This window comes from Sphaerodactylus townsendi, linkage group LG12 (genome assembly GCF_021028975.2).
Source record: "Sphaerodactylus townsendi isolate TG3544 linkage group LG12, MPM_Stown_v2.3, whole genome shotgun sequence".
In the NCBI taxonomy this organism is placed as follows: domain Eukaryota; kingdom Metazoa; phylum Chordata; class Lepidosauria; order Squamata; family Sphaerodactylidae; genus Sphaerodactylus; species Sphaerodactylus townsendi.
The window spans coordinates 35,820,583-35,832,677 of NC_059436.1; positions in this window are offsets into that span (position 1 = coordinate 35,820,583).

Here is a 12,095-nt window from a genome sequence, read left to right on the forward strand (position 1 = left end):
CAGGTATACTTGCTTTGTGCGACAAACAGCAGCTTGTTGTTGCTGGTGCAGCCGAAAGATCTACGGAAAGGACATAACTCAGTTGTGGATCTGGTTGCCAGCTCTGGGTTGGGAAACTCCTGGAGGTGGAATGTGGGCAGGGTTTGGGGGAGAGGAGAAAACTCAGCCATAGAATCGACCCTCCAAAGCACAGGTGTCAAACTCGCGGCCCTCCAGATGTTCATGAACTACAATTCCCATCAGCCCTTGCCAGTATAGCCAATGCTCATGTTGGGAGGGACTGGTGGGAATTGTGGTTCATGAACATCTGGAGGGCCGCGAGTTTGACATGCCTGCTCCAAAGCAACCATTTCCTTCAAGGGAACTTATCTCCCTTTCCGCACATGCAGAATAATGCACTTTCAATCCACTTTCGATGCACTTTGCTGCTGGATTTTACTGTGTGGAACAGCAAAATCCTCTTGCAAACAATTGTGAAAAGTAGATTGAAAGTACATTATTCTGCATGTGTGGAAGGGGCCTAGAGCTGTAATTCCACAAGATCTCCAGGCTTTGTTGGAGTTTACTACACGGAGAAGCGGCTAAAGGAAGGGAAAGAGAATGCTGCTACCTTGCTAGCTAGGGAGAGCCTCTACAACTAACTTCCAAGAAGAAGCAGGATATTAGACCTGAGAGTATCAGGCTAAGGACAGACAAGAGGCAACACAGAAGGATGGAGGGGGTCACTAACTTTACAGTAGGGGTGGCTGACCTATGGTGCTCCAGATGTCCGTGGACTACAATTTCCATCAGCCCTGCCAGCATGGCCAGTTGCATGGCCATGCTGGCAGGGGTTGATGGGAATTGTAGTCCATGAACATCTGGAGCACCATAGGTTGGCCACCTCTGCTTTACAGCTTTCTTTAGCTGACCGCTTGCCTGCCCCCTGCTAGATCTTCTAGAATAGAATAGAATAGAATAGAATCTTTATTGGCCAAGTGTGATTGGACACACAAGGAATTTGTCTCCGGTGCATATGCTCTCAGTGTACATAAAAGAAAATACATTTGTCAAGAATCATAAGGTACAGCACTTAATGATTGTCATATAGGTCTAGTAAGCAATCAGGAAACAATCAATAGTAATAAAAACATAAAATGTAAAATCCATAAAATAAAATGGGAAATAAGTCAGCACAGAGCTATAGTCCATACAGCTTCTACTTAATGGTGGGAGGAGATGGGTAATAGGAATGATGAAAAAAGTAAGTGCAGTAATTATGATAATAAATATATAATAAATAGCTTTGACATTATCGAGGGAATTATTTGTTTAACAGAGTGATGGCATTAGGAAAAAAACTGTTCTTATGTCTAGTTGTCTTGGTGTGCAGTGCTCTGTAGAAGGCGTTTAGAGGAGTAAGAGTTGAAACAGTTTATGTCCAGGAGGCGAGGGGTCAGTAAATATTTTCAGAGCCCTTTTTTTTTGACCCGTGCAGTATACAGGTCACTCAATGGAGAAGGCAGGTTAGCAGCAATTGTTTTTTCTGCAGTTCTGATTATTCTCTGAAGTCTGTGTCGATCTTGTTGGGTTGCAGAACCAAACCACACAGTTTATAGGAGGTGCAGATGACAGACTCAATGATTCCTCTGTAGAGACTGTATCCAAGCAGCCCTTCCTTGGGCAGTTTGGGAGCTTCCTGAGAGTTGGCGCAGAAAGAACATTCTTTGTTGTGCTTTTTTTTTAATGACATTTTTTGATATTAGGTGACCATTTTAGGGTCATGAGATATGATGGAGGCCTAGAAATTTAAAGGTCTCTACACTGTTGATACTGTGTTGTCTAGGGTATTGTGAGAGGAGGTAGGATGGGAGAGGTTTCTCCACTGAAATCTACTTGCCACTCATTTCCTCACAGCTCTTTTAAGGAGTGTGTTCGAGTTCTAGATTGTTCCAGTGGCAAATTCACGCGAGGCTAGTTGTTCAACCTCCCGTCTGTATGCGGTTTCATCAAGTTGTCTCCCGGAATGAGACCAATCACTGTTAGCATATCATCCTTGCAAATTTCAGTATTTTTAACAGATGGATCATTTTGAGGATGCAGCTCATTGAGTACTACAGAGAGAAGAGAAGTGGTGAAAGTAACACAGCCTTTGGGGGCCCCTGTGCTCATTCTTTACAGGTGTCTTGATGTAATCTTTCCTAGCTTCACCTGCTGTTTCCCTATCTGAGTTAGGAAGCTTGTGATCCCACGCATTACAAATATGCTCAGGTACTGCTAGCTGATTTAGTTTGGTTACAGAAGAATGTCCGGTCTGATAAGTATTGAATGCTGAACTAAGAAGTCAACAAGAGAGGACCCTTGCACATAGGTCTTGATGGCCGATTCAAGAGATGCTGTAGGATATAGTGCAAAAGAGACCATATTAACAGCATCATCTGTCGAATCTATTTGCTTCGGTAGCTATGCAAATTGCAAGGGGTCCAACAGTGGATCCGTGATGGTTTTCAAATGGTACATCACTAGCCTTTCAAAAGTTTTCATAACTACAGATGTTAGAGCAACTGGTCTGTAGTCGTTCAGTTCCTTGATGGAAGGCTTCTTCGGCACTGGGACGATAGTGGAGTGTTTGAAGCAGGAAGGAACATAGCACATCTCTAGTGATTTGTTAAAGATTTGGGTGAATGCAGATTAATGCACATTAATCCAACAGGCTCCACCTGGAGATTGGCAACCGTGGTGTCAAGGCCATGTCTTATGTATAGGTTCAATCTAGGGTGTTTTCTCCTGGTTTCTTCCCACCCACCCCCACCCCCAGTTTGCTAGCAGGCGTGCCCTTGTGATGGTCAGCGCAACAACTAAAAGAAAGCTGCCCTGACGTGGCTAATTTGGACAAGCGCGTCTTTTTGTGTCCCAGATTGACGACGAATGCCTGCAGCAGCAAAAACTGCCGAGCAGCGCTGATCCAAGAGGCAGCACGCCTGTCTCAGACCCAGCTGGCGGCAGCACAGAGCCAAGAGCCAGCCTGCCTCTTCCCCTCCCCCCCCAACTGCCAGAGGGGAGCCAGGTTAGCCCCAGAGGCATGTAGACTCCAAGGGCTCACCAGGGAGAGAGTGCTGATCCAGGAGGCAACAATTGGTGCAAGCCACAGCCACGACCTCCTCCTGTGATACTGTCTGCTGAGAACCAAGTCTCAGCCATGTCCGTGCCTTTGCCTGAATGTGCCCCCCACCCCCATCCCCCACCCCCAATAGCTGCTTGGGCTAAGAACCAGTTTTGTGCCAGAATATCCTTCTGGAGGCAGGACTGCCGGTTATGAAATTATTCGCTTCCCCAGTAAAACGGCAGAGCCATCTGGTCAGGGCTGCAGAGGGAATGGGGGGGCGGGGGGTATAGCTCAGTGCAAAAGCAGAAGGGTCTCATGTTCAATCCCAAAGATCTCCTAGGGTCACAGGTGTTGAGAAAGATCTTTCTCTGCTGCCAGTCTAAACTCAGTACTGGGTCACCTGAGCACCGAGTTAGCTGGAAGAAGAGCAGAAGAAAAGTTTGGAGTTATACCCCTTCGCCCGTTCCCTCCTATAAGGAGGCTCAAAGTGGCTTACAAACGTCTTCCTTTCCACTCCCCACCACAGACACCTCATGAGGTAGGTGGGGCTGAAAGAGTTCCAAAGAACTGTGACTAGCCCAAGGAATGTAGGAGTGGGAAAACAAATCTGGTTCCCCAGATAAGAGTCTGACACTCATGTAGAGGAGTGGGGAATCAAATCTGGTTCTACAAATTAGAGTCCACCTGCTCTTAACCACTACACCACCCAATGGCCTCACTCAGTATAGATATCTTCAAGGTTTGAAGCCCATTCTAATTATTGGATTAGACCCAACCTTAAACAGCATCATTTTCAATGTTTAAACTGCGGATAGATTCTCCCTTTAAATCCATGCCGAAGGAGGTGAATATAAAAGGAGAATCTGGGGAAATTTGGGGGGTGCCTGCTGTCAGGGGTGCAACTGTTAAGCTAGCAGCACCAAACTTTCAGGGTATCTTCAGGAGACTCTCTTGATGATACCACCCAGATTTGGTGAAGTTTGGCTCAGGGGGTTCAAAGATATGGACCCTCAAAGGTGTAGCCCCCATCTTCTATTAGCTTCCATTGGAAACAATGGGCGATGGAAGCACCCCCTTTGGGAGTCCATAACTTTGGACCCCCTAAACCAAACCTCACCAATCCTGGATGGTATCATCTGGAGAGTCTCCCCAAAGAATCCCTGAAATTATAGTGCTGCTAGCTTAAAATCCGCACCCCCTACAGCCCAAAAACTGAAAAAACACTAAAAATACAAAAAAAAAAACATTAACGGGGGGGTGGAGCTTCGGACATGTAATGGGGGGTTTAAACCCAGGAAAAAAACCCTTACCTACGTCCAATATTCTAGGGACCAGGTCTCTTTGGGCTCCCAGGCAGAAGCGGAGCATGTGGGGGTCACATGTTCCCGGGCCATACCAGCTGGCCACATGGCAGGGGAGAATCACCCCCAAACCCCTCCCCTCGGTCCTGCCACACCAGGTTGCTCCTTCAGCCAGTGGCTGCTCTTTTGTCCAGTAGAGAGCCCAAGGAGCAGCCTGGTAGGGCAGGGCCGAGGGGCACCCGGAGGCGGCCCAGTCAGGTAAGTATGGCATGGTGGGGAGGGGGTGCGGGGGGGGGGGCTCCAGGAGGAGGTTTTGCCCCGGGTGCCATTTTCCTCCCCAACACCACTGACTGTGGGAAAGCTGGAGCCACAGCTGTGTTCTCTCTTTTTGTTCACACCAAGCTTAACTCTTTCCCCACATACAGTTTCCTTTGTGGCACAGCAGCACCAATGCTGTCAGCTGTGTGGACATCCATGTGTTTGGCTGTGCTCCTAATTTGCCTTCCTTCCCCTCCCTATCCCCCACACCCCCACACACATCCCTCTAAGTATGTCTTCTCCTCATATTCACCTGCTTCTTTCACACCAGGCTTCCCACTACCTAGGAGGGGCTTCCACTTTAAGAACTCACAACTGACCATTCACTGCTTCTCCAGGAGAGTGTGGAGCTGGGGGGTGGGGACAGCTTCTCCCTCCCCCTCACCCCTCACAGTGGGTGGGAGAGACCTGCCTTGTGTTTGCAGCCAAATTGACTGAATGTGTCCATCTGTCTCCATTGTAGCTGCAGGAAGCCTGATTGGGTTTAGAGCCATGAATGCAGAACTCAACAATGTTTCTTTGTGTTTATAGCCTTTATTCCTAATTTAGGTTGGGTCCTCGCACCAAATCTCTCCCAAGAGACAGCCAGCCGACAGGCCTTTCCCTCCAGAGCTCTTTTTTTTTTTTTTGCCCTGTGAAAGAACAGCTGATACAGACCATCTGCTAAACATGGTTTTGGAAACGGTTTGTGTGAAGTAAACTGCCCTGGGTCACCCCCTGTCTTCTGAAGTCTTGGCTTTGTTCAGTAAGCAGCAGTGGCAGGAATCTGCTTTTCTGAGCATAAAGCAACAAGTCCTAGCAGCAAATCTCTCATTCATAAGATCATCAGAGGTATTTTGTTGTATTCCAGCCCCATCTTGCCAGCAACAAATGCCAGGAATCTCACAAGCAAGGCCTTATGGGAAACTGCCCTTTCCTGTTGTTTGTCCCAGCATCAGGCACCTCAAGGTAGACTGCCACTGTGTCATCAAGTCACAGCTGACTTATGGTGATCCCATAGGGCACAGGTGTCAAACTCGCGTCCCTCCAGATGTTATGGACCACAGTTCCCATCATCCCCTGCCAGCATCATGCTGGCAGGGGATGATAAGGCTTCTGATCCTAACATCTGGAAGAGGTGCTAATTGTTGAACACCTATGCTCACTGGGGATTTTCAAGGCAAGAAGAAGAAGAAGAAGAAGAGGAGGAGGAGGAGGAGGAGGAGCAGGAGGAGCAGGAGGAGGAGTTGTTTGGATTTATATCCCCCTTTCTCTCTTGCAGGAGACTCAAAGGGGCTCACAATCTCCTTGCCCTTCCCCCCTCACAACAAACACCCTGTGAGGTAGGTGGGGCTGAGAGAGCTCTGAAGAACTGTGACTAGCCCAAGGTAACCCAGCAGGCGTGTGTGTGAGTGTACAGGCTAATCTGAATTCCCCAGATAAGCCCCTCCACAGCTCAAGCGGCAGTGGGGAATCAAACCAGGTTCCTCCAGATTAGATACACAAGTTCTTAACCTCCTACGCCACTGCTGCTCCTGTTCAGAAGTGGTTTGCCATATGTGGTTTGCCAGATGTTCAGAAGTGGTTTGCCAGATGTTCAGAAGTGGTTTGCCATATGCCTCCATGTGGGATGAGAATTCTGAGAACTGGGCCTGGCTTCAGGTCACCCAACAGGTTTCATGTGGAGGAGTGGGGGATTGAACCCAGTTCTCCAGATTAGAGTCCACCATTCTTAACCACCAAACCTTGCTGCTTCTCTCCATTGTAGGTGGAGCTGGCTAAGGGTCATCCCCTGGTCATGCATTTGTCCTGATGGTGGTAGAAAGTACTGAGCGACTGAGATCAATGCAATAGTCACTCCCAGGATAGACTATTGTAACTTGCTGTACATTGGGCTACCCATGAGATTGATCCAGAAACTCCAGCTGGTTCAAAATGCAGCTGCATAGGTCCTTACAGGGACCTTGTGGCATGAGCATATCCATCCCAGGCTCGGCCAGCTGCATTGGCTTCTAGTGGAGTACCAAATCAAGTTCAACTTTTTGATGCTAACCTTGAAAGCCCTGAGCAGTTTGGGATCTTCATACTTGCAGGACTGCCTCTTCAAATACACCCCCAGGAGAGTGCTTTGCTCCAAAGAGAACAAATTATTGGTGGTCCTGGGCTTGAAAGATATCCAGCTGTCCTCCACCAGGACCAGAGCTTGATGTAATTCTCTGTCAAGTGAGACCCTGACCCTGCAGGACTTGTCACAGTTCCTCAGGGCTTGCAAGGTGGAGCGATTCCACCAAGGCTTTGGTTGAGGGCAGCAACAGCATTTCAACAAACCTGGCCTCTCTTCACTCTCTTCTTCAGATCTTAGAACTGGTTAGGGCGCCATGGGATGTATATTTATTGTAAGGATTTGGTTGTTGTGTTATGATTCTGTAATGAGTGTTATTGTAACCTGCCCTGAGCCCGTCAGGGGAGAGGTAGCCTCTAAGTCATCAATTATAAATAAATTGATTAACAACCCCCACAGGAAAGAGCTGCCCCCTCAAGATCTCCTAGAATGCTCTTTTCCTTGGATCCTCAAGACAGGCCAAGAGATGGGTGCTTTTCTCAGAAACATGAGGTTTGTCTCAAAGCCAGAGCCAGAAGCGGCGCCTGAGAAGGTCCTGTGCACGCCCACATTGGTTTGGGAGGGAGGGTAGGTTGCAATTTCTGAATGACCACTAATGACAGAGTGAAGCCTGGGAAAGCTGCAGAGAAAATGGGGCCTCTCTCTCTCTCTCTCTCTCTCTCTCTCTCTCTCTCTCTCTCTCTCTCTCTCTCTCTCTGTATCCAGAGTTTTCAGCTAATGATTTGAACCTCAAGGCAATGTTCAGCTTTCCTTACCTCTTTCCTGCCTCACACTTAGCAAAGAAAAGGCTTCGTTTCAATCTTCCCCTAATCCATTTGCCTGCCTTGATTTGGAATATGCCCAAAATGAAGGACAACATGTGAAATGTATTGTCGAAGGCTTTCACGGCCAGAATCACTGGAGTGCTGTGTGGTTTCCAGGCTGTATGGCCGTGTTCTAGCAGCATTCTCTCCTGACGTTTCGCCTGCACCTGTGGCTGGCATCATCAGAGGAACGTCAGGAGAGAATGCTGCTAGAACACGGCCATACAGCCCGGAAACCACACAGCACTCCAACATTTGAAACATCTAGAAATACAAACAAAAAACGTTTTGAGGCTACACGTTCAAATGGGAAACACATTCTCAATAACCAAATATGCATTTTAAAACCACTATTTTATTGTACAACTAAACCTCTATATATGGGGGGGTGTGCGTGTGCGTGTGCGTGTGCATGTGCGTGTGTGTGTGCGTGTGTGTAAAGACATCACAAAATCAGAACAAGATCAAATCAGCTTTTAAAGTCCCAAAGATCTGGGGCATGATCTTGTTTGTAGGGGAAACCCACAAATGTCCGTGTGAGTGTCACCTGTGGGCCAAATAGCATGTCCTAAGAACCACCGATGTCAGGGAAATGGCACAGAGGGAACTTTTAAGCCCTTCTTCACTCATTCCGCAGTCACAGTCCAAATCACGGACATGAGAAATGAGAATTTGTGACTGCTACAAGGACTGTTACCTTGGACTCTGCCTGCAATGTGGAAACTGGCGTGATTCAAAGTCTTTTATGTCAGGGATAGTACCTGAGGCCTTCTTCAAATAAAAAAGCGTCTCCACAACAGATCTGGCAACGTAAGCTCCCGTAAACCATCCTGAAGTGTCGAGAAGACTTTAGTGCTTCTTATTATTATTGATGATGCTCTTTGGTAAACAAATGCTCTCATGCTCTTTGGCGTGACTGACGTAGAACTTCTGTTAATAAAGCAATCCGTTGGACACCAATAAATCATACTTTTTAAATGTGAGAGTTTTTCTAACGAAATGCTTTTTGTTCTTTCATTTTCTATCTTCAAGGGAAGGAAAGGAAAGATAAGGCTGCGCACATTCCAGCAATCTCAGAAGAGAGAAAGAAGGCTGGCTTCTTTTTTCTCTCTGCCTCATGAAACAGACAGGAGGGCCTCCAGGGGTTTAGAATTATCTTTGGTCCTGTATCCTCTGATATTTTTAGCTCCTCAGATATCTGACAGTGACAGCTTCCTGAAGCTAAGGAAAGTTTGGATGTGAAACTATTAGCCCTCCCCCCACACATAAAACAGAAGTGCTGATTTGATGGCATTTTAAGGGGAGGTGGACAAATTCCTGAGCCAGTCTCTTCAGGACCTGATACAAACATAAATATATTCAGAGCAAAGAATCCACTTGACAATACTAATTCCAAACCAAGCATTTGTGCACATATTGGAGAAGGGCATGAAGTAGCAAATAGCTCTACAACCCCTTAACCACTGCAGTCCTCTTTAAATAGCCACCATTTCAAAAATCTGCAATCATTCTGCTCATTGGGAGATGAAACTTTATTTTATATTTTGAGCGTTTAAGCCTATGAGCTATGCTCCCTTCTTGCTTTAGGTATTCGCTGCCTTTGGTATTCCCTTGGCTGACTTGTTCTTCTGGGAAAACTAGCATGCCGTGGCAGCCTAGCATATTTCCACACAGACTTTTTTTGGCCAGGTGCATATGCACCAAACTGCAAAAGATTATTGCAGGATGATTCTGTCCTTGCTATGCGGGCTTGTTTATTTCTGCAAATTTATATCCCACCCATCACAGAAGTCCCTGGGCGGGTTACAATCATAAAAGCAACATTTAAAAAATACCATTATATGAAATACCTTTAAAATTATGTAAAGATTATATAAATGACAATTATAAAAACATCTGAAATCCAGGGCCCCTTCTGCACACGCAACATAATGCATTTTCAAACCACTTTCACAATTGTTTGCAAGTGGATTTTGCTATTCTGCACAGCTTTAAAGAGCACTGAAAGCAGTTTGAAAGTGCATTATTCTGCATGTGCGGAATAGGCCCAGGAAAGAGCTAGTGTAGATACCCCCAAAATAAAAAAGGGAGTATAAGGGTTGCCTTATGCTAGATTGGCATGAAGAGGCCAAGCAAGAGATAGTTCCCTGACTGTTTTTGGTATTCTAAAGCACAAAGTTTCATGTTTATTGGTGGTCACTCTGCCAGTCTCCTGTTTTTCAGTTTGTTAATTTGTCTTGGCTCAAGAGGCAGTGCAAAAGAACGTGCCCTTTGTATCCTGAACTCTTCCAGTTTTCTGAGGACTGTAACAATCAAAGGACAAACTGCAGGCATGAAACAGTCACTGCAGATCAGACTCCACAGCTGAAACTTGACCATCACTAAGCGTCAGCTTATAATCTATTATTTTATTTTGGGAGACAATACTATAAGCTGCAAGTCCTGGAGCAATGAACACTATGTGGGCATATGTGAAACGGTTCTTCAAGCCAAGCAACTTGAAATTTTGCATCTCAATGTATTTTCCAGAAATATATGTTATGGCAGAGTTACAGCACATTTGCAAGTCTGAGGGCTGTTATGCACATGGTGTCTGCCGTGTGGTGGGGCGAATGTTCACTGGGGCAAGATTTCTTGCATGAATGTATATCCCTGAGCCCCGTTTTCAATTTCCATTCTCTCCGCACTAAGCAACACCACTTTAATTGCAACTTTAATTTTCTTTGCTGCCAGATTTGCCAATGTGAACAGCTTTGCCCCGGACATATTCCCTCTGCCCATTCCCTGCTACCGAACGTCACCCCTCCAATTCCCTTGCACCGCAGTACATGCCTCCCCCCTTCCCGCCCTGTTGTGACCAATTCCTACCTGCTTCCTCCTCATTTTGCCAGATTGCTTTTCCACCACCTGTTTACTGCCTCCTGCTGACTTCTATGTGCTGGGACAAACAAGGCACCAAACAGTTTGTGTATAACAGAGCATGGGAAAGTGGCAATTGGGAATTAGAAGAGCGTTCCAAAAGGCAGATCTATTTATTCCAATGGGGCCTGTGCCCTGCCCTTACTGCCCCCTTCCTTCCCACCAGAGAACGTGGGCAAGGAATCTTTTCAGATTTATTATTTCGATGTATTGCTATTTATTATACCATAATACCAACATATTGATAGAAGATTATAATCATTGTAAAAATGATGCTTTTTGTGCATTTTCAAAGTGATTTTTTTGTCTCCCCTCCTTCCTCCTCCCACCAAAAAAGCACCAACCTGATTGCAAGGGGATTTCTCCCACTAGGGACAGGTAGGCACTTCCATTGCAGCCCCCCACCCCCTTGGTGAAAAGAGCACTCATCTCTGAAATCTCCAAGTGATATAAATGGCAATATACACTGCATTAGATATTTGAATGATCATAGCCATTGGAGTAGTAGTAAGATGAGGTGGGTTTTTTTCCAGGAAGGGAGAGGATGCTCAGTCACATCCAATGGGAACAAGCATGCAGTTGGGCTGGGGTGAACAGGGAGGAGCTGTCAATCCAATTAACATAATGTTGTCCAGCCATGCAACAAGAAATGCTGAACACCCTGGGTGAAGGGCAATGCCAGCCCCACTGCAGACAGGGCAAGAAGCAGGGGGAGATAGGGCAATGGGTAATAACAGCAAGCATGCCCCGAAACAGAGACTGTATGGTGAATGCTCCTTCTGGTCACTGTGAGTTTCCCCTGCATCATGGGCCTGAATCAGCATATTGTTTTATGGCAGTAGCCAGTTGCCTTTTCCTCTTAAACACCCAAGAGCAGCTACACCTAAAGGCAGACAAGTTTATTTCTTTGTATGTTTTAATTCATGCCCTAAATCTACCAGATAGGTTCCTACTTAAGCACAGGAGTTTGTGCTGTCCTAACACTATCCACTGAAATCATGCAGGAATCCCAGACGGAAGGAGGATATGGCAAAGAGGGAGATGTTTTAGGGCCTTCCGCAGGGACAGGCAAAGTCAGGCATTTGTCAGGACTTCCAGACACATAAAAGGCATAATACATCCCAACCAACATTTCACAAGCAAAACTTAAAACACCCCAGTTCCCATCATCCCTACTAAAGGTTCTACTTCTGCCTTCTGCATACCTTTTCCATTTAGTCCACAACAGCCTAATTTAAAAGCTAGGATGATATTTGTTCTTTGCGTTCAAAACGTGCTGCGAGATACCTATTTGCCATGATACATCCCACTCTACTAGACAGAGTTATGCTGGGCCCAAGCAGGTTATCAAAATAAGACCTCAAAACTTCAGGATGAAAACTCCAGAGTCAGTGCACAGTGCCTGCATTCACGTGGATATGCCTTAAGGACAAGAGGCATCTACACACACACTCCATCCAGAGATTCAGTTCAGGGAGACCTCAAGGAGAGAGAAATGAATGACAACTCTTGCCACTAATGCTGAACTTGCTCCCATTTTCACAGACACGTTTGCACTGAAGGCTAGC